Source organism: Pogoniulus pusillus, chromosome 10 (genome assembly GCF_015220805.1).
Source record: "Pogoniulus pusillus isolate bPogPus1 chromosome 10, bPogPus1.pri, whole genome shotgun sequence".
NCBI classification, from domain to species: Eukaryota; Metazoa; Chordata; class Aves; order Piciformes; family Lybiidae; genus Pogoniulus; species Pogoniulus pusillus.
The window spans coordinates 30,125,594-30,147,901 of NC_087273.1; the positions used below are offsets into that span (position 1 = coordinate 30,125,594).

At 44.9% G+C, this 22,308-nt stretch overlaps 1 protein-coding gene across 3 annotated transcripts in view; it reads left to right on the forward strand.

Annotated features, from left to right (window-relative positions):
* Window positions 1-306: 306 nt before the first annotated feature.
* RIPOR2 (RHO family interacting cell polarization regulator 2) overlaps window positions 307-22,308 on the forward strand; it is a 127,602-nt gene continuing 105,600 nt past the window's right edge. Inside the window, exon 1 of one of the 3 annotated variants that reach the window (XM_064150105.1) lies at window positions 307-327. The gene's annotated coding sequence lies outside the window, so the exon portion shown is untranslated. The remainder of the gene's footprint in view (window positions 328-22,308) is intronic. The other 2 variants (XM_064150104.1, XM_064150107.1) reach the window with 2 other exon arrangements.

Consider the following 22,308-nt stretch of genomic DNA (forward strand, 5'->3'; position numbering starts at 1 on the left):
CAGGGACCGATGCCATGGCTCCTCCACGTCGCAGCAGCTCACGCACACACCGGGCGCACAGAGCCAGGATGAAATTACGCTGTCACCTTCATGCATAAAACATGGCATGGCGACGGAGGGACGGCAGGGCCTCGGCAGCCGCCCGCCGCTTCCTACCGGCGGCCTGGGGCTTGGCCCGCGGCTGCCACAGGTTTGCCCAGCCGGGAGTGAGCCGCCCTCGGTGGCCCCGCGGGCGGGCAGCCCCTCAGGCCATGGACCTGTCCCCATGCCTTCACTGGGTGCGGACGCGGCTGTGGCGATGCGGGGCCAGGCGGCGACGGTTCTGCAGTAAGTGTTGCGTCTGACCCCGCTGCCCCTTCCCCCTTTCCTACACCTGTGCCCTCTCCCTCCCAGACTTGCACCCATTCCGCCATGCAGAAGGGGCCAGGACAGAGCAGGGCCAGGCGAAGCCCCGGAGCCCACCCGCATCCCCAGCCCTAGGGCTCTTCGCTTGGCTACCGAAGGCACAGCAGGTGGGCAGGGGCACGGCCTCGGCTCTCCGGTCCCTGCAGCTCCCAGGCTCTGGGGGAGCCAGTGCTGAGCAAAGCCCTGCGGCTGGTGGACTAGCTTTGGGAGAGGCTGGTTTGGAGTCCCTTCTGAACACAGCAAGGCACTTTGCATTTTATAAAGGCGTTTTGAGTGAGGATGATTTGTGTCTTGGAAGAGGGGTATGGAAAAATACAGACTAGTACCAGACTCTTCTTTTTTTCCTCTTTCTTTTATTATTTTTTTTTACCAGCTGCATGAATCAAAAGAGTTTGATTGAAAGGAACATCACCAGATCAGTGGCTTGTGATATATCACAGTGCAGACAACGTCCTGAGCCTTTCTGGCTTGTTACCTGGTAGAAGCCATACATGTTAGCGAGCTGGTGTGAATACAGCCTTGCTTCAAGTCACTGGGCTACATTATTCACCATTTTACCATGGTTTTCCAGGAGGTAGTTTCCCTGCCTTCCATGACAGACCTTATATACTGCAGCAGGTGCTGCTGTATGGAGATCCACCCACTTCTAGCTCATTTATTCAGACTCCCTTTCAGCTGGCACCTTGGAGAGAAATGCTGGTGGTGGTTCTGCATAGACTTAGCAAGGGTAATGCAAACTGGGGAAATGAGGGGAGTTCTTTGGTTCAGACAGCTATAGCATCTAATTGCTCTGGAGAAGAGGAGGCTCAGGGGTGACCTTATTGCTGTCTACAACTACCTGAGGGGTGGTTGTGGCCAGGAGGAGGTTGCTCTCTTCTCTCAGGTGGCCAGCGCCAGAACAAGAGGACACAGCCTCAAGCTATGCCAGGGGAAATTTAGGCTGGAGGTGAGGAGAAAGTTCTTCACTGAGAGAGTCATTGGACACTGGAATGGGCTGCCCGGGGAGGTGGTGGAGTCGCCGTCCCTGGGGCAGTTCAAGGCAGGATTGGACGTGGCACTTGGTGCCATGGTGTAGCCTTGAGCTCTGTGGTAAAGGGTTGGAGTTGATGATCTATGAGGTCTCTTCCAATCTTGGTGATACTGTGATACTGTGATAAGATGCAACATGGAGGCTAAAGGGGAAAGGGGAGGGTTGGCTGGCAAACCACAGTATCCTCTCCCTTATCAAGGAGATGATGCATTGTAAAAGGGATCTTGGTATGGGAATTCCATTCAGAGCACTCTGCAAAAGGATGGATGTGATAAAATGAGCATGCAGTCTGACAACACTTCTGCTCATGTAATTTCCTAGTCTATCCGTGGAGATACCAAGGTCAATCTGAATTTTTGTAACTCCTAGCATTGCAGCATAGACACCTAACCCTCACATTTGCCTTCTCAAGTGTTCTTTTGTCATGAATGCAACTCCACTTTGCCTTTCAGGTTCAAAATATTACTGGTAGATGTCAGAAAGTCTGTTTTTTCTAGCTGTCAGTTGGCTGTTCTCTGTTGCTCATTGTGTTTCACTGCTTACAGTTTTCTGAGTGTTTTGATATGGCACAGCTTTATGATCAGTTTTCTAGTTGTTAATGAAGTAAAACAGAGCAGTTCTGTTTCATGGCTACTTAGGATGACATTTACCTTTTCCATTTGAAGCTCCCTATTCTTTACAAATACATATTCAGCAAATAGTTTGGGAAGGTATATGGAATCTGTTCAGGATATCGGGGAGTGACAGGACTAGGGGGAATGGAGCAAAGCTGAAGATGGGTAGATTCAGGCTGGTCGTGGGGAGGAAATTCTTCAGCATGAGAGTGGTGAGAGCCTGGAATGGGTTGCCCAGGGAGGTGGTTGAGGCTCTATCCCTGGAGGTGTTTAAGGCCAGGCTGGATGGGTCTCTGTCCGGCCCACTCTAGGGTAGAGTGTCCCTGCCCATGACAGGGGTCTGGAACTAGATGATCCTTGTGGTCCCTTCCAATCCTGACCGATTCTATGTAACTTCTCACCACAAGGTTGAGATATTAATTGTCACATGAATAGATATGTTCCTTACTGCTGGGTTAACCAGAGCTGCTGCCAAATGCATGCAGCAGCACTTAGCTCAAGCTGTGAGAATGGGAAATTTGAGACCAGCAGATATTCTGAATAATTGAAGGAGGTTTCTTTGGTTGACAGCAGTGCTATCCTTGCACATCTCTCCTAAGCCATCTTTTTATTTTTCCTCTGGGTTAGGGAAACATTGCGGTGCTGGACAAAAAGAAAAAGAGAGGTAAGGTTTTGTGTGTTGGGTTTTTTTAAATCAGTCTGAAAAATGCTAATAAATTAGAAGGGTGGTTTTTGGCTTTGCTACCAGAAATAACTCCTAGCATCTTCAACTAGCTTGCTTTAGTCTGTATTGGTGAAGGAGCACAGCTTTCTACGTCCTGGTATGAACAGTTGTGAGGGCCTGCTCCATGAAAGCACCTTGTGCCCAGACTCCGTTTGCCCTCCCTAGCTGCCTTCTGCTGAGTACTGCAGCAAAACTGCTGCAATTACAGAAGACATGCCACTCTTCTGCTCACAAATGTGCAGTTTAGATTTAAAGAAAAACAAATCTAGTAAGAAAGCTACTGCTGGCTGGTTTCTGAGATCTCTGTGAGCACAGGCTGTCAATGTACCTTCTTGTTAAAGCAGTCATTCAAGGGAACAGCCAGAGGATATTGCAGCTCTTCTGTGGCTGCCATTGTGCCCCCGTTTTACAGCAGAGTCCCTGAGGGAAGCTCCCTGCAGGCACATGTGCTCTTGGCAAAAAAAGATGCTTTGAACAAAGGCAAGTTTTCAACTGGAGAGCAATGCTCTCCTCACTGCCTTGGCTGGATGCGGCTGTCCCACCAGCTCTGGGAAAGCAACTGCAGTTCGTACCAGAAAAACCCTCTGAGAGGCTTTTGACATTTGCAAAACTGATTCTGTTTTCACCTCACTGTGAGGACTGGTTCCAATACAATGAGAGACATTGGACAGAGAGCATAAGTTCATGATACTGCTGTAAAAACCAATACTGAAACTAATGAAATCTGCTTTCCTCCTGGATGTTCCCACATGCACACAGATGAAAAATATAGTGAAGCTTTCTTGGAGCAGGACATCCACAGCATCTCACTCTCCCCAGAATCTCTGGGGACTCATACAGGTTGACATGGTTTTTCTTTCACTTCCCTTGGCCCAGCTACATATGGTTCATGAAACTTGTGGGAACTTTGAGCCTCCAAGACTAGCTGCTAGGTTTAAAAATATTCCTGATCAGAGTGGCATCTCATGTACAATGTTTCCCTAGGAAAGTAGGCTAAAAGGTCCTGCTCACTCCAGGGTTGGAAGCTGACTATGAATCATCCTAGCAATAACTCTATGGAGCAAGTCTTAAAAATGTGTTTGCAAGAGTCCTTAAAGCAGCTGTTTGCTGCTACTCCCTAAAATGTACTTGGCTTCTGGCCATCCACATGTGTTAAAGCCCTGGGGATCTGTGAGGAGGAGGTTTCTCTGGGTTTTCCTGAAATTTAACAGATGGGGTTTGAACAAGAAACTTAAGATTTCACATAGAGAAAAAGGATTGTATGGCCCTGATGCAGAAAGGCAGATTGGGAAATGGTAATGGCTTTGTGGCTGATGAGCATTTTGGATGGCTTTTGCTGGTTCACCATGCCAGCCTATTGCTGTGAGGCCCCCAGGCTTAGGTGCAGCTGTTATACCGGGTTGGATCTGACTGCACCACCTTCATGTGTCACTGTAAGCGTTTGGTGAAAGGGAAGAGGTGGGGAAACTGCAGCAGAAACATTAAGTGACTTGTTTATAGCCATAATGCCAGCTGGGATTGGAAGGACAAGGCACAGGGTGCCTATCCACATGTTTGTCCCACAAGCAGTGGCCACCCACATTGGGTCTGGTTCTAGGTCTGAGTCTAGCTTTTGACAGCACTGCCTCTCTCCACCACAAAGCCATTCCGAGGCATTGCCAGGTATCATTTCTCCAGCAAAAGTGAGCCTAAAAACCTATGTCCTTCTGGTGCTGATGTAGCTTTCACAACATGTCACCTTTAGGGCCAGGAATTGATGGTAAGCTATGATGAAAGTATTAATACACATTAAGTCTTCATCATTAGGTACTTTTTCTCCTCACCAGCATGGCCCACTAGAGTGATGCTGTGAACAGTCCTTTATTATTTGTGCTCCAAACTGTCTGTGTGAGTTAGACAGGAAAATATCTGCCTTGGGTTTTGATTAATTTCCAAGTGAAAAAAGAAAATCAATTACCACAAAAAAGTACAATACCAAAGAAAAGCAAGAAGCCAGGAGCAGAAATGCTTTTCTGTAAAAGAAAAATGGCAAGAGCACACTTTGTACATGAACTCTGTAGCCTCACATAATATTAAAAACTACCTTATTTATGGTAGGCATAATAGGCTCACAGGAAAGAAAAAAGTATACAGGTCACAGGTGCTAGGGAAAGTACTGTTGCACCTGGGTCAGTGCAATTCCAAGCACAAATGCAGGCTGGGTGTGAATGCCTGGAGAGCAGCCCTGAGGAAAAGGACCTGGGACTCTTGATTGATGAAAAGCTCAACATGAGCTGGCAGTGTGCTCACAGCCCACACAGCAACCATGTGCTGGGCTGCAGCAAGAGCAGCATGGCAAGAAGGGCAAGGGAGGGGATTCTGCCCCTTTACTCTGCTCTCCTGAGACCCCATCTGGAGTACTGTGTACAGCTCTGGAACCCCTATCACAAGAAGGACATGGAACTGTTGGAGCAATCCCAGAGGAGGACCACGAAGATGCTCAGAGGGCTGGAGAGGGGGGTGGGTAACACCCAAACCACCACAACAGGCTATGAGAGTTGGGGCTTTTCAGCCTGGAGAGGAGAAGGCTTTGAGGAGACCTTGTAGTGGTCTTCCAGTATCTGAAGGGAGCCTACAGCAAGGGACTATTTATAAGGTCTTGTAACGACAGGATGAGGAGTAATGGGTTTAAACTGTCAGAGGGGAGATTTAAAATAGAGGTTAGGAGGAAGTTCTTTCCAGTGAGGGTGGTGAGACACTGGCACAGGTTGCCCAGGGAGGTTGTGGCTGCTCCCTCCCTGGAGGTGTTCAAGGCCAGGTTGAATGAGGCCTTGAGTGACCTGTTCTAGTGGGAGGTGTCCTTGCCTATGGTGAGGGGGTTGGAACTAGATGATCTTTGAGGTCATATTGTTCATATTCATTCATGGAAATGATCTTCTGCAAGCTAATAAGTGATCCTGGCTTTAAACTGCCCTTAAATGGCAATAGATAGAGGGTGCACTGTTTGTCCTGCTCACTCTTGTTAATAATGTAGTTTTAAATGGTGTCTTTGTTTTGGGAAGGGACAAGGAGATTGCTTTTATGGAGAGGAGTAGTCCTTACGCAATACTGGTTACAAGAGCTATATTTTGCCTCTTACCTCAGGGATATGTTCTTTGGAAAACATGGTGTAACATATCCAGAGGCATGACGCCCCATGCAGCACTCTGATACTTGTGTGGGCAAAAAACCTTTCCACTCGGAGGGGGCTATTCAGGGCCGGTGGAGATTGATGGGTTTCAAAGCTATCCAAGGCATGGCCCTTTGTCTTCCCAGACCTTTGACGTGCAGGAAGTAGAACATGCAAGTATGACTAATATTCACTCATTGCTGTGCAAAACTGCTCGTCCCACTGAGCCTTTGTTAGCACTGTACCCGTGCGATGCTTAGACTCAATCCTTCAGTGACTGGAAAATCATAATGGGTTTCTAGGTATGTTTTGAATACCAAGTGGAATACTGAGAATTTCACACCAATAAGTCTTTGAAAACAACCTCAAGAACATTTGCATGGTTTTGTTTTTCTTAATATCACCCCACCTCCAACACTCCAACAGTTGGTTTTTGGGAGCATTTCAGAGAAGCTGGAATTGCTTTGTCACTACTCATTATAACCAGAAAACCTGACAGCTTAATGATGAGGCTGCAGCAGATCCCCAGCAGGTCAGCTGGTGATGCAAATATAGTAGATACATTTGTGCAGTATGCAATAATTCACTGAAGTCAATATTAAGAATGCCTAGGAAATGGTTAATACTTGCAATTGCCTGAGCAAAGTTACAACTTTTGCAACTTAAACAGGCAGTTACATTTACTTTTGCTGTGTTTCCCCCTTTCCTTTGGAGGGCTATGCTCTATAATTATAGATAGCATATAAACCCTCCTCAATTTTATCCTTTTGGATGCAATAAAACTTCAGCAATTCTCTAAGTGTCAGCAAAAGTGATAACTCGGGCAGAGCAATAGCAATCTCACACTCAGCATCAGTTAGAAAGCATCATGCTGATGTGATGGCTCCAGGAGGGACAGCTCTACTGCTCCTCACTTTCGTACCACACAAGCTTACAGATGCTGTGAAGCCAGCAAAGATGCTTTGACTTTAGGAACCAATTACTGAATGAAAGGAAGGTGTTCAGCCACTAAACTCCCTGCACTTGTGGGACTTAATCTGGGCACGAAACAATACTTGCCAAAGTGTTTGCAGTAAGGCTGTTGTAAAGTGAGAACTTCATTGTTCTGCTGAACATCTTGGAAAACCCACAAGCCCCACATCTCAGAACAAGCTATATTACCTAATGCTTTATGCTAAATAGCTTTAGAACTTCTTACATAAATTCCAAAGGAATGAAATCCCCAAACAGGCCTAGAGCCAATCTCACTCAAATTCCACTTAGACAATACTTTGAGGAGGTGTGGAACCTTGCACTAGACAGGGGAGATGGAAAGTGCCCCACAGCATCTTCTTCCATAGCCACTCTGTCTGAGCATAAACTCCTCAGCTTCTTCTCTGCAAATAAATAGAACAGAGCAATGTAGATATTTTGTATTGCAATATCACTGCCTCCTGCCAAATTACCTCACTGACAATCCTCAGTTCCTCCCCTCTCCTCCCTGAGAGCAGTATAGATTAAACTAGACCCAAAGCTTTTAGATGGATAAAATTAGTTAAGGTAAATCCTACTCATAGTGATCTTCTGAAGAGGATTTAATTACTTTTTTTTTTCCAAACTAGACAAGGATTTAGCAGTCTGCTGAAAAAAAAAAAAAAAAAAAAAAAAAAAAAAAAAAAAAGAGCTGGTTCAAATTTGGTCATTTAGATGGAGTAGTGATGGTGTCCACAGCAGAGGCACTAGCTAACCTGTGCCAAATATAACGACTGCTTTACTTGAGCTTTTTGTCTCTGTTAATCGTTTCAATCTGAGTCAGAAGTGACATGTTAGAAAACTAAGCTGGAAAGCAAGGAGAAAGTGATGAAAAGGAACAGTTTATGCCTATGCTGAGTGAAGGACATCAGAGCTAAAGAATGCAAGAGACATGTAAGAGCCTTAATAGCATTAGTACAGTTACCAAGTGTGGAGTGGCCAATACCCTGAGCATCTGCTTTGAGAAGTCTAGATAAAAACATATAACTTACATTTTAAAATATGAGAAAGAACTAAACTTGGCTCTGGTCACATGAAGGCTTAAATCCAAGCAGGATAAATATGTGATTGAGGTAAACATTATGGCACAGGGCTTATGATGAAATGTTTTTTGATCCCTTGCAGGTTATATAACCCTGGACCATAGACAACCATTGTATTTGTCAAAGGTTTTAAGTCCTGGTGGCAGCTTTCTGTCAAAGCTACCAGAACCCAAAGTCTTTGCATGTCAGCTTCAAAAGTTAACATGGGCTGTAACCACCCACACACTAGCAGCTCTACAGAAGCTGGCTGTCTCTCTTGAGGAGAAACCCAATTACAGAAGTATTTGTAAAGTTCATTACATTTGTAAAGTACTTTACATTTGTAAAGTTTCATTAAAGAATGAAAGCAGCTACTGTCTAAGTGATGGACAACTACAGGGAATACCAGCATGCATCACACACATTCTGGGAGGAATAGAGACCTCCAGTGAATTATTACCATTGTTCTATTACAATTGAAAAGTGTTTTCCCACTTGGTGAACGTGGGGAAGGCTGTGGATGTAGTCTACCTGGACTTCAGCGAAGCCTTTGACACTGTCTGCCACGAGAAGCTCCTAGCCAAGCTGGCAGCTCATGGTTTGGACAGATTCACTCTGTGCTGGATTAAGAACTGGCTGGATGGCAGAGCCCAGAGAGTGGTGGTGAATGGTGCCACATCCACTTGGCAGCTGTCACCAGTGGTGTTCCTCAAGGATCAGTGCTGGGCCCAGTCCTGTTCAATATCTTTATTGATGATCTGGACGAGGGGATTGAGTCCAGCATCAGTAAGTTTGCAGATGACACCAAGCTAGGAGCAGGTGTTGATCTATTAGAAGGTAGGAGAGCTCTGCAGAGGGACCTGGACAGGCTGGATGGGTGGGCAGAGGCCAATGGGATGAGATTTAACAAGGCCAAGTGCAGAGTTCTGCACTTTGGCCACAACAACCCCAAGCAGCGCTACAGGCTGGGGACTGAGTGGCTGGAGAGCAACCAGGAGGAAAGGGACCTGGGGGTACTGATAGCTAGTAGGCTGAAGATGAGCCAGCAGTGTGCCCAGGTGGCCAAGAGAGCCAATGGCATCCTGGCCTGCATCAGGAACAGTGTGGCCAGTAGGACAAGGGAGGTTATTCTGCCCCTGTACTCAGCACTGGTCAGGCCACATCTTGAGTGCTGTGTCCAGCTCTGGGCCCCTCAATTCAAGAGAGATGTTGAGGTGATGGAATGTGTCCAGAGAAGGGCAGCAAAGCTGGTGAGGGGCCTGGAGCACAAACCCTATGAGGAGAGGCTGAGGGAGCTGGGGGTGTTTAGCCTGGAGAAGAGGAGGCTCAGGGGGGACCTCATTGCTGTCTTCAACTACCTGAAGGGACATTGTAGCCAGGTGGGGGTTGGCCTCTTCTCCCAGGCAAGCTGCAGCAGAACAAGGGGACACAGTCTCAAGTTGTGCCGGGTGAAGTATAGGCTGGATGTTAGGAGGAAGTTGTTGTCAGAGAGAGTGATTGGCATTGGAATGGGCTGCCCAGGGAGGTGGTGGAGGCACCATCCCTGGAGGTGTTCAAGCAAAGCCTGGATGAGGCACTTAGTGCCATGGTCTAGTTGATTGGATAGGGCTGGATGCTAGGTTGGCCTAGATGATCTTGGAGGTCTCTTCCAACCTGGTTGATTCTATGATTCTATTCTTTCCTTGTATTTAGAGCTGCCATTTTATTAAGCCAGATCTTCACTTCTAATTTTCCTCTCATGTATTCTGCAGCATACACAGCAAAAGGTGCTCTCATGCTTGTGATAGACACAACTCTTTCAAAAAGCATTGCAACACTTGCTCTGATGGCAGAAGTCAAATTGCTTGGGTAAATTCGCTGGATTCTAACTAGCACATTCAAAAGTAGCAGAGAAATTAAGCTCAAATTCCTTGTTTTGTTTTTAACACTCAGCTTTTAGACCTCTAAGACAAAACTAGAAAAAACACAGACATATTCCATATTTTAAGGAAACTGTGCAGTAAAATAATAGCGATATGCTTGTTGTTGAGCTTGCAAAACTGCAGCAGTACCAGACATACTTTTGCATAAGATGAACAGCCTCATAATGCTTTCACATGACTATGCTTCAGTGAAACTATTCCCTTTAATATAAATCTGAGAAAAAAACCTGAACCCTTATATTAAAAACACACTTGTTGCATTCCCTAAACCTCAGCACAATAGTGAATAGACCCACACTTACAGAGGAGAGCTCTGCAATGCTGAAGTGTCCCTAGTTCCCACTTCTGACCATGAGCAACAGAACAAGGGGCAACAGTCTCAAGTTGTTCCAGGGGAGGTATAGGCTGGATGTTAGGAGGAAGTTCTTCACAGAGAGCGTGATTGGCATTGGAACGGGCTGCCTGGAGAGGTGGTGGAGTCGCTGTCCCTGGAGGTGTTCAAGACAAGACTGGCTGAGGCACTTATTGCCATGGTCTAGTTGATTGGATAGGGCTGGGTGCTAGGTTGGCTTGGATGATCTTGGAGGTCTCTTCCAACCTGGTTGGATTGATGATTCTATGAGGAAATTGGTGTCTCCCAACAGAGAACATAGCCAGGGACCAAGACCCTGGCCAGGTCAAAGGAACTGTCCGATGGAGAATATGGAAGATAAAGTAGCTTCACCCTATTTACCCTTTCTATTTAAAACTGCTTCTGGAAGGAGTTCAGTATCTGAGATGGTTTAGTTTTGGGGAAGGGATGAGCTGCTGCATAATTGAATGATTTCTCTTTTGGAGCAGCAGTACAAAGCCAGGCTCCTCCACTGAGTTCCTAATGCCTAACCCAAAAATGTCAAATCACCTTGAAGCAGAAAAAAAACAACTTCTAAGAACAACTTAGAGCAATTCGATTTGCCTGTAATTACTTGTGTTTCCTTTGCTTTTCTAGTGCAGGAGTGCTGGATAAATCTGGTATGGTTTCAAACTTAAGTAATTAATATTTTATCTACCTGTGCATATGGGGTCTTCTCAACACACCCAAATACCTAAGAAACACCAACTTATTTCAGCAAGTTTTTTTTCAGCAGGAACTGTGAAGTTGCAACACCTTGATGATACTAAGATAAGCATTAGCTGATATCTCAGTAATGAAAACTGCCTTTATATTAGAAATCTGCTCCTTTTTGAGTACATGAGGCAAGCCCCCAGCTCTTGAGTGAACTGATTATTGCTCATTAGCACTCTGCATGTGGCAATAAGCTCAATTAAGCCAATTCTGAGTGCCCTGTGTATAATTTCATGAATGTGTCTGACTGATAACGAGGGCTAACTTAGGAGGTTGACTCAGGTACATACTTCCATGCTGCTTCCTGTGCACCTATCGCAGGAAAGAAAGAAAAAAAAAGAAATGATTGTGAGCCCAAGAGGGCAGAGATGCTGAATAGTGAAAGGTGTGCTGCCATGGCCCTAGCAGCAGGAGCCTAAGTGGGGGGTTGCACAAAAATGCCCTTTCTGTGCAATGTGCAGATGGGATGCAGAGCTAATCAGTCCAGCCCAGCAAGCTTAAACTCCTTCTGACACACAGCCAAAAAGCTGTCAAGAGGCAAGGAGAAAAGCATCCCTTCTATTTTTTTTTTTTTGCCAGTTACATGGACCTGCCTTGCACAGTGACCAACAGCCACAGGAAAAGGCAGCAGATGTGCAGGGAGGAGTTCCCAGTCTGGAATGGTCCTATGTAAATCCTGCCATGCTGCCCTTCCCTTCTGGTTGATGGGCCAGCTGGTGAAAGGGAAGGATGGGCTTATCCAGGAGATGCCACTCCTCGCTCCAAAGTGAAATGCTGTCTGCTTATGTCATTTGCTAGGAAACGTTTCTAGGTGCATACAAGGTGATTCTCTTCCTCTCTTTGCTATGCATTTCTGCAAGCTGTGGGGCAGGGCAGCAGGGACTGCTTGGTGCTCACTAGGAACGTCTGTACTGATGCCTCTTCAAGCGGCTCCTAGCTTGGGCAGATGTTGCTTGGTTGCACTCAGTGAATAATTTTTCACAGTTTACATTACAGTCACAAAGGGTAAGTGATTTTGGGTACATACATAAATAAGAGCTGGGATTGCAAAGAACAAGTTAGTAAGTTTGGGGACAAAAAAATGCATATGAATCTCAGTGCCAGCCAGCCTGAATAAGTCCTCACTGCAATAATCTCAAGAAACACTTGTAAATTGTTTAATCACATTTTCCTTAGTTGCAGACTCTGACAGCACAGTTTGGGTCTGGCAACATAGCTGAGCTGATCTCAGCCAGTTACCACTGGGATCTGTGAAAATATAACCACGTGAGCAGTTGCAGACCCTCAAAAGATGGCAAAATACCATAGTCTCTTCTCAAATTCCAGCAGAAGGTACCTAAATATGCTGGTCTCTTCTCAGAGGTAGTTAGTGATAGAACAAGAGGGAATGGCCTCAAGCCTCAAGACTGGTCAGGCACTGGAATGGGCTGCCCAGGGAGGTGGTTGAGTCACCAACCCTGGATGTGTTTAGAAGTTGTTTGGATTTGGTACTTGGGGATATAGTTTAGGTTGTTTGCTGGACTTGGTGATGCTGAGGGTCTTTTCCGACCTGAATATTTCTGTGATTCTGTGATTAAATACCTTTGATGAGCACGGCTTTGCCTGCTTCCCTTTCTTGCAGGACTCAGTAATCCAGTCAGGTCCCACCAAGCCCAAGCAAACCATGTATTTAACATCATATCACAGATGCCAGGAAGGTGAAAAGCTGCCTTCCCTCTTAAATCACAGGCTGAATTGTGTCCTGCCTACCATGCTGAGCCCTCAGCTGGCCATCCATGTGTGAAATCTTTGTCACCCCCACAGACCCAGCTCAGGACAGGGGCCAGGAGAAGCCAAAGAGCTCCTCAAAAGCAATAAGTTTAAGACGAGAGTTCCTTCACTCCACCAGGCAACAATGATCCTCCTCCTATGGAGTGAGTAGCTCCTTCAAAGCCACTGCCTGCCTCCTTTGCCGTCACTATGTCAGTGATCCGCATGTGTGTTCTGGTAGCAATGAAATGGTTATCTCTAAAATCACGAGCCCTGTTCAAGCACCATCCTGCCGAAGTAAATGCAGTAAAACCACCTCTCTGCAGGTCTGTGTGAATTCTGAAGGTGGGTCAGGGCTTGCCTGAGCCAAATGTGCAGGATGAAACACCTACTAATAATCTTTTTTATTTCTCATGTCAGTATTTCATATTTCTGTTTTCAGTGCAGCTGTCACCTGCCGCCAAAATCTCCTGCTGAGCTTCAGAAATCCCAGCCGCTGTCACTAACAGTTTTGTTGTTATTGATTGGCAGAGCAAGGGCAGCTGAAGTTTATGTAAGCACCGGTAAAGTAACACACTCTTGGTCTGGGTTGCAAGGGGTGTATCAGATCCAACTAGAAAACGAAACTAACTTGATGACCTAAAAAAAAATCTGCTGCTGTGGTTTTATCTAACCCTTTTAAATAGTCTTTATCAACGCCTTTGTTACACCTCATCTTTGCCTGAGGATAAAATGGTCACCTACTATTTGCCAATCAGACCAGTCCTTTGAGATCAGGCATTACTACTGTCATTCATGTGGGTATTTGAAAGTTACTTTAAAAAAAAATGCTTTGGTCTTTGGGACATCTTTAACCTGCTGCAGTCAATTCGATCCATGAAAATGATGGGAAAACTTCACTTTCAAGAATCTGGGTGCCCGTTGTCAATACTACCATTTGTATTCAAATTTGTCTATTCAAGTACTGATCAACAGAGCTTGTGAAAAGGTCAGAGTGAGGTCTGCTGGACTAAAATCAATCATTTCCACTGTGCTACCCTGATGAATTAATCAATTAGAAGTGTTTTCAAGGATCTTTTGTGCCACTTCCAACAGTTGCGTATTGCTGGACTATATATTCAAAGAGTCATGCTGCATGAATTAGTTTTTGTGGAGGATGTGGCTTTCTTTTATTGTTCAAGAAAGACTATTTAGCAGGCTGCAGGGAATCTGTCTTGTCTGATGAAGGCTTCCCTGAGTAAATGGTCAAAGATGTGTGTATATGAAGGTACTAAGCAAAGAAAATTCATACCAACAGAACTGCAGATTATATTTTAACATACAAAGAAGATTTGAAAAACGAAAGGAAGTGAATAATGTGAGATCACCTGAAGCTGATTCTTTGGCTAATTGTGTTGTGAGTCTAAGAAAAGGAACCATTGTGATCTCTCTCTGCATCTTTGTGTGACATAGTGTCCAGTGCCATACATCTTCTCTATTTTATAGACCTAGAAGTAAGCCCTGAAAAAGTATTAGTAAAGCATTCTCTCTTCTGAGACTATCACTGGAAGTAATAATCTTATTTTTCTGCTGACACAGGGAAATGAGTGAATTTCTTTTGTACTATGATACTGTTATTTTGGTATTGCTTTAATTAGCAACCATAATTGCTAATTAAAATGGAAGCAAGGTACTTTGTGTCTCAGGTATTTTCATTGAATGTAATTTACTATTTAAAACTCCCCAAACAGCATCAGCAACAGATTTCAAGATCTCCTAAGCTTAATTTTTCTTCCACCATATCTTAGTGGGTATGTATGACAGTAAGATGATCGAGGTAGATGTGCTGGCTGCAGGTGCTGTGTGTGCTGGGAGGCTGGCAGGGTACTCTGATGGGTGCACCTGTGGGAGCAAGAGTTCTTGAGAGAGTGCTGTGTCCCCCACAGAAGAGGGATGAGAGATCATAGAATCATGCAGAATGGTAGGGGTTCCAAGGAACCTCTGGAGTTCACCTAATCCAATCCTCCTGCTAAAGCAGGTTTCACCCATGGCATCAGGAATGGTGTGGTCAGCAGGAACAGGGAGGTCATTCTGCCCCTGTACTCTGCACTGGTTAGACCACACCTTGAGTACTGTGTTCAGTTCTGGGCCCCCCTGTTTAGAAGGGACACTGAGATGCTTGAGCATGTCCAGAGAAGGGTGACGAGGCTGGTGAGAGGCCTTGAGCACAGCCCTACGAGGAGAGGCTGAGGGAGCTGGGATTGTTTAGCCTGGAGAAGAGGAGGCTCAGGGGTGACCTTATTGCTGTCTACAACTACCTGAGGGGTGGTTGTGGCCAGGAAGAGGTTGTTCTCTTCTCTCAGGTGGCCAGCACCAGAACAAGAGGACACAGCCTCAAGCTACGCCAGGGGAGATTTAGGCTGGAGGTGAGGAGAAAGTTCTTCACTGAGAGAGTCATTGGACACTGGAATGGGCTGCCCGGGGAGGTGGTGGAGTCGCCGTCCCTGGAGCACTTCAAGGCAAGGTTGGACGTGGTACTTGGTGCCATGGTCTAGCCTTGAGCTCTGTGGTAAAGGGTTGGACTTGGTGATCTGTGAGGTCTCTTCCAACCCTGATGATACTGTGATACTGTGTGATAGGTTGCACCCAAATAGACACTTGACCTTTACATATTCATAAGCATTGGGAAGATCCCCTCTCAGACTTCCCTGACTAAACAGTCTCAGGCCTCTCATCCTTTTCCTTGTAAGAGATGCTTCAGTCCCCACGTCATCTTTGTAGCCCTTTGCTCAGTAATTCCATGTGTCTTCTGAAGTAGGGAGCCCAGAACTGGACCCAGTACTCCAGATGTGACCTCGCTAGGGCAGAGTATAAGGGGAGGAGAAGCTCCCTTAACCTGCTGACCACACTCACCTTAATGCATTCCAGGATACCATTGGCTTTCTTGGCCACAAAGGCACATTGCTGGCTGATAGATCTGCAGTTCTGCACAGCCTCCTCTGTGAAATAACCAATTCTGCAGCATGGGCAGGCACAGAAGACGTTTGCTCTAATTTTCCTTCTTTTATGAGTTTTTCCTCTGTCTTTTGTTGAAAAGCAGAAGCTTAAAAACCTCTTGCTGTGTCGGCAGATGGCATTTGAGGGGCATTTATTCCTTGAAGGCAAAAATATGTATCCAACTTATGATTTCATTTGGATAGCTACCTTGCAATGTAGTTGGAGAAGAGATGCTGGGCTGATATTCCAGCCTCTTCTAATCAAGTTCTCTCTAGAAAGAAATTATCAAAAACAAGGACTCATTTTCCCCCCTCCATTACTTCACAAAGATTATTCTGTCACATAGGAACAAAGTATGCCTGAACAGAAATACTCAGGCTGATATTGCAAATGTCCACTTGCAGGCAGGTTAAGGCTCAAGAAGTGCAAATAAATTGCATGCCTGCTAAATCCATTTGCTTTAGTAACAAAATACACCACAAGTCCAGTGATCACATCTCTTTGGTGGCATATTTTTGATACAGCAATCAATCAGGGGGTTGAGGAGTCCATGTCCCTTGCCCTGTGAAATCACAGGATCACAGAAACATTCAAGTTTGAAATGACCTTTGGGATCACCAAATCCAACTGATAGCCCTGCTCTACAAATTTTACCCCTAAACCACATCCCCAAGCACCACATCTATTTGACCTTTAAACACATACTGTGTGCTTATTCCCTAGAGGAAGAGGAGAAAAGGATGTTCCCCACCCTTTCTGTGCTGTCCTGAACATAAATCCACCTCATTTTCCTTCCAGACCTTGTGGGTCCCACCAGAGACAGTGGCTGCTTATTTTCCCCACAAAGGGGTGCAAAGTAAATACCTGCATCTTGTGCAACCCCTCTATATAAGACAAAGCCTCTTCTCCTAGACACTGGGAGTAAGGCCCAGCAGCTAATCAAAGATGCAGCACAAAGTCCTAAAATCTCCCAAGGGAAAGCTTCCCTCTAGATCTCCTGAAGAGAGAAAGTACTCTGAAGGCTGAGACTTTTGGCATGATACTTTTGATGCTCAGTTGCCCCTAGATTATGCAGAATTAGGTACAATTTGTTGGGCATTTATGTCCTTGAAAGTGAAACAGTGCAAACCAGACAGATCACCTTGTAAAGCCGAGGAAAAGTGGTGTAGTTCTCCCATCCTTGGTTTAGGAGAGACCATAAAAGCCTCTGTCTGCCAAAGGTTAAGCTGGTTGTGACCCGCTGTGTAATGATACAGTTGTCTCCTTTGAGGGAGCCTGTGCATCAAGCCCACCAAGAGGAGAACCAGAACTTGCTCAGAAGTCGAGCCCTGCTAGTCCTGTCTGCACTCTGTTATTGACAAAGTCTCTGCACTCTGTTGGGCACATCTCCAATGCACATGAAATAAGAAGTTTAAGGGAAATAACTCCTCTCAAAACTCGTAGATTCTTCTTGCACCGAAGTTTTAACTCCTCCAGAGAGCACTTTCATTACAAGCTCTTTTTCTGTTGGGCTCCAAAGGTATGCCCATCTCCCCACAGATGGTGTGTCCTCTTGCCCACTAATTCAAAAGGACGAGTTTGTTTCTCTAATGATCTTCCCAAGGCCTTACATTGAGAACAAGAGGACAAACCATCAGCAGCCTTACCAACAACAAGCCTTCAAGCTACTCCGCCTGGATGGGCTGATTCTAGCTCTCCCCACCCAAATTTCCTGATTCTGCTGAGAAAAAAAGTTCTGCAATGCTCCCAACACCTTCATATTTTCTTCCTACGAGAAAGGCAGCCGACTCTCATTGCAGAAGGATTTCCTCATAGTATTTGGATTTCCTCATAGTATTTATTCAACATTTCCGGAACACATATCGTAATGCAACTGCTTCTGCTCCTAAGCATTGCATGGCTTAAATTAGCTGGAAAAAGTAGCACAATTATCAGCTGAAGCTGAAGAAAGCCATGCTGAGATGCTGAAGCTCATAATATTAAAATGCAAGATAAGATAAATGAATACCTATTTATTCACATAATGCCTGTAAGGAAGGCATTTCTCATTGCCTGGGAGATGTTTTTCCAAGAGCTGCGATTTTTACAAGATAATAGCTCCCCGTTGGAGCAGAAGCAACAGCTGCTTCCCCATGAGGTAAGCAGAGCAGATTGTTTTGAACAGTGAACAGCACTGGGCATCAGGGAATGGTCACTATTCTCTCTGTTCTGGACACTGGCTAACTGATCCTTCACAAGGAGGAGCTTTCTGCAAAGGTGGGAAGTGTGTGCAATGAAGCATGCAGCTGGAGGGATATTCACTGTAGTGCTCCACCACACTCGTTCAAGTTGTGCCTCCTTATTACCATGGTCAGGCTTTGGCATGATCTGGAGGAAGCTGACTTTGGTCTCATTACCTTCAGTTCCTGATTCCACGCTAATTAACCACAATACTTTCGCACAAGATTTAAATGATCTGAACACTTCCTTTTCTTGTCTGTTTTTCATATTAACTTACTGCCCTTCTTCCTTCGTTAAATAGACAGAGATTCTATAAATCTCTGATAGAAATCAATTCTTTAGCTTGCTTGAGTGATGCTAAGTACCCGTGACATTCGTTAACACCCAGCAACAATTCCCTTTACAGATGGGGGCTGCTGGCACCACCCAGCATTGTCTGCAGGCACCTAGAGCTGTCGTCTAGAAGCACTGCAAGTATTTTGAATACGTTGCTAATTAAAGCCCAGAGCTACAGGAGGATTTATGTGTGGCCAACATCCCTGACAATTGTAAACGTTGAAACATGAAGTGGCACAGCTGCTCTCTGCTGTGTCAAACCGCACACTGGTGCGTGCATTAGGAACACCACAGCACATCCAGGAGACCCACCTGCTTGGGGCGATGGTTTGTAGGTTCGTTTTCCTGTCTGAGCTCCATTAAAGGGCTCACGGTGGGAGTAGATGAGTGTTGGTGTCAGCAGCAAGGTAGGATGGGACCGCCACAAGGCCCACGTAAATGGCTCTATCTTGTGAAGGAGCCTCCAGCTGCTCCATGGGGATGCCAGGCTGCTGCACTGAAAATGGGTCTAATAGGTGCTAAGATACTCATCACTCCCATCTGGAAATCAGCAGTGAAACTTCAGGTCTTTGTGCTTGCGGGTGGAAATGTGGATGCCTGTGACCTTGGAGGAGCTTTGGCTAGTCTGAGTCACAATGCTGCTGGTGAACTGAAGTGGCCACATTCCACCAAGTTTGCACTGTGAGTGCAAGCATGCTTTGTTTTTCCTTGAGCTTTTCCTTAGCCTGTCTGTCCATTATGCATAAGTACACAGGACCACACAAGAGAGTATCCTAGAATCATAGAATCAACCAGGTTGGAAGAGACCTCCAAGATCATCCAGTCCAACCTATCACCCAGCCCTAGCCAGTCAACTAGACTATGGCACTAAGTGCCTCATCCAGTCTTTTCTTGAACATCTAGTAGGTCACATTCTGATTTCACAGCACTTTCTGAGATCTTTGTGATGGAGTCGCTGTCCCTGGGGCTGTTCAAGGCAAGATTGGACTTGGCACTTGGTGCCATGGTCTAGCCTTGAGCTCTGTGGTAAAGGGTTGATGATCGGTGAGGTCTCTTCCAACCCTGATAATACTGTGATAGTTTGTGCTTCACTCAGTGTCTTTTAATGTGTCTAAATTAATGCTTGCAGCAAGTCTGGTAATTCTAAAAAATAATGTTCTTTCTCCTTGTTCCTTCTGCATTGTGCATTGAAGCAATAGCTCCGAGGCATTCAGGTTTGGTAAAATTAACTTTGGAGCCTCTTTCTCTTCGGAGAATGATATTAAGGCAATGTAACTGGTAACCTGTATTTTCTAATGACCTACTACAAGGAGATTAATTATTGCTAAAAGACATTTTTAAGGTGTCAAGAGTAAGACTAAAGGTTTAGGTTAGGTTGGAAGGTACCCTGCTGGAACATAATTTATATGTGAGTGGTTTTATTTGCTAACTGCTGACATTTAATATTTAGCAATGCTTAGCGAAGAGAACCTGGAAAAGCTATGAAACTGTTGCAGATTCTTGGAGTCTGTGGGAGGACCAGATGCCAGAGATGAAGCACTAGCTTTGTCATTATGTCCAGTTATATAAACTGTATAATGGAAGGGTCAGGGATATAACCTACTTCTCAATTTCCATGTCTTCTGAATCTGCTCTCTCACTGCAAGGTAGATGCTCTTTCTGAAATCAGACTCCTCACAGGCAATAAGGACTCATTCTCTGTTTTCTACATTAAAACTGCTCAGAGCTAGCAGTTATTGCTGTCTACAACTACCTGAGGGGTGGTTGTGGCCAGGAGGAGGTTGCTCTCTTCTCTCAGGTGGCCAGCACCAGAACGAGAGGACACAGCCTCAGGCTGCGCCAGGGGAGATTTAGGCTGGAGGTGAGGAGAAAGTTCTTCACTGAGAGAGTCATTGGACACTGGAATGGGCTGCCCGGGGAGGTGGTGGAGTCGCCGTCCCTGGGGTTGTTCAAGGCAAGGTTGGACATGGCACTTGGTGCCATGGTCTAGCCTTGAGCGCTGTGGTAAAGGGTTGGACTTGATGATCTGTGAGGTCTCTTCCAACCCTGATGATACTGTGATACTGTGATACTGTGATATTCTGGTCAGCAGGTTCAAAAACCTCAGATGTTGATAGTTATCATGAAGCAAGATGGAAGGGGACCTTCTCTTGTTCAACCTACAGATATAACTGAAAATGCAAAGATGTGCTTTTGGGCACAGAAGCTCTTCTTCAGGTTGAAAGCAGTAGACTTTAACACCACATCATATACACTAAAAGTTAAGTGATTAGTTTGAGAAAACAGCAGTTTATCCTAACAATGCTAATCATTTTGATATCTCAAGAGAACTGTAGAGTAGTGAGGAATGCTAGACATAAAAAGGGTGCTGAAGGCATTAGACCCTGTCATATGGACAAGGGAAAGGGTAGCTATTGCATTAAGGCAGTAATTGGGATAAGCCATGAGAGAACTGTTACATGCCACAAAACCATGTTGCCTGTATTATTTTTTAACATCAGCACAGCTCTAAATTTTAGTTCACAGTCTAGTTTGTCAAAGTATTTTGTGGACCTACCTTAGCATTTTAGGTTTAGAATGTGTCAAAACATGCAGCAAGAAAGTTCCCGTGGGATGAAAGCAGAACTCAGATTCAGAGTGATGATATTGTGGTGTTGGAGAGAGGTGTGACACTTCACCATCCTTCTGTGCCTTGAGCAGGCACAAACCCTTTGGGACACTTCTGTATTTTAGGTGATGTGGTGGGCACTCACAAGAGAGGAACTGATAATGCTCTCTGTTTTCAACAAATGAGCCCACAAAGAATCAACAGTTTGTGATATGGCTGCATCTTAAACCTCAGTCTGAAATGATCTCAGTCCTCAAACTGTCAGAAGTGGACTACTAACAAAGTTGTCCTCTCTGAACTTTAAGAGACCACATCATGCCCTAGAGCCGGGCAAAGTGTGTGCTAAAGGGATTGACCAGGAATCAAGAATATTGAGACTGTACATAAAAGCAAGGGAGAAAAAAGCCTATTAAACTACCTCAATCCCAAAGAAACTGTCACTAGCTGCAACAGTCTTCAAGAGAAGTTTTTGTTAATTTGGGTTTCTGTAAACACAGACTGTTGCTTGATGGGTTCAAGGAGGAAAACTATGGTAGGAGAATGAGGTGCCTGAAAAAGCCTTCTCCAAGCATTGATTCTACCTTTATGTATCTTTTAGCAGTGAGAAAGTTTCCCTTTTGCCTTTTCTTTCTTTTTCCTTTTTCTTTTTCTTTTTCTTTTTCTTTTTCTTTTTCTTTTTCTTTTTCTTTTTCTTTTTCTTTTTCTTTTTCTTTTTCTTTTTATTTTTATTTTTATTTTTTCTTTTTCTTTTTCTATTTCTTTTTCCTTTTTCCTTTTTCTTTTTCTTTTCCTTTTTCTTTTTCTTTTTCTTTTCCTTTTTCTTTTCTTCTTCTTCTTCTTCTTCTTCTTCTTCTTCTTCTTCTTCTTCTTCTTCTTCTTATTCTTCTTCTTCTTTTCTTCATATATTATTATTCTTCTTCTTCTTCTTCTTCTTCTTCTTCTTCTTCTTCTTCTTCTTCTTCTTCTTCTTCTTCTTCTTCTTCTTCTTCTTCTTCTTCTTCCTCTTCTTCCTCTTCTTCCTCTTCTTCTTCTTCTTTAAAGAGGATGTTGCCAAGGGATGTGCCATAGCAGCAGCATCCTGCAGTATGTTATTTGCTTCCTTCCTAAGCAAAGTATTATGGAGTTGTTACTGCATATTGCTGCTGCAATTTTGGAGATGTAATCCCCAGCCTTTGGGGGGGATCACGCTCCTCCGTGCCATGTAAACTTCCTAAGCAGGTTTTCAAGTGTTTCAGTTTCAAGTAATTTTGATCTTATCTCTGTTGTGTTTCCTCAGCGTATTTTATCCTTAAAGGTTATCGCAGTCAAAAATCACACAGCATTACACACAGGCTGTGCAAACACAGGCTGTGCGATCTGGAGCTCTCATGTTTATTTGAGACAAAGCAAAGAGTTACCAGGGCTGCTTCAGTAACTCAGTTTGAGCAGAGGGACAGGC